Source organism: Nematolebias whitei, chromosome 7, assembly GCF_014905685.2.
Source record: "Nematolebias whitei isolate Nwh7 chromosome 7, NemWhi1, whole genome shotgun sequence".
In the NCBI taxonomy this organism is placed as follows: Eukaryota; Metazoa; Chordata; class Actinopteri; order Cyprinodontiformes; family Rivulidae; genus Nematolebias; species Nematolebias whitei.
Window position 1 is genome coordinate 47,830,565 of NC_056504.1, and position 229 is coordinate 47,830,793.

The 229-nt window shown below is 26.6% G+C and overlaps 2 protein-coding genes across 2 annotated transcripts in view; one reads left to right on the top strand and one right to left on the bottom strand.

Annotated features, from left to right (window-relative positions):
• LOC119412013 (gastrula zinc finger protein XlCGF57.1-like) overlaps positions 1-229 on the top strand; it is a 520,281-nt gene that overhangs the window by 47,659 nt on the left and 472,393 nt on the right. The gene's annotated exons all lie outside the window — the stretch shown is intronic.
• Positions 1-229, bottom strand: part of LOC119412005 (filamin-B) — a gene marked incomplete in the record, with an annotated part of 80,202 nt that overhangs the window by 3,869 nt on the left and 76,104 nt on the right.

Here is a 229-nt window from a genome sequence, read left to right on the forward strand (position 1 = left end):
GTTTTAGCTGGGTATTAATAAAACGTTTTAGCTGGGTATTAATAAAATGTTTTAGCTGGGTATTAATAAAATGTTTTAGCTGGGTATTAAAACGTTTTAGCTGGGTACTAAAAGTATTTTAGCTGGGTATTAAAATATTTTAGCTGGGTATTAAAATATTTTATCTAGGTACTAATAAAATATTTTAGCTGGGTATTAATAAAACGTTTTAGCTGGGTATTAATAAAAC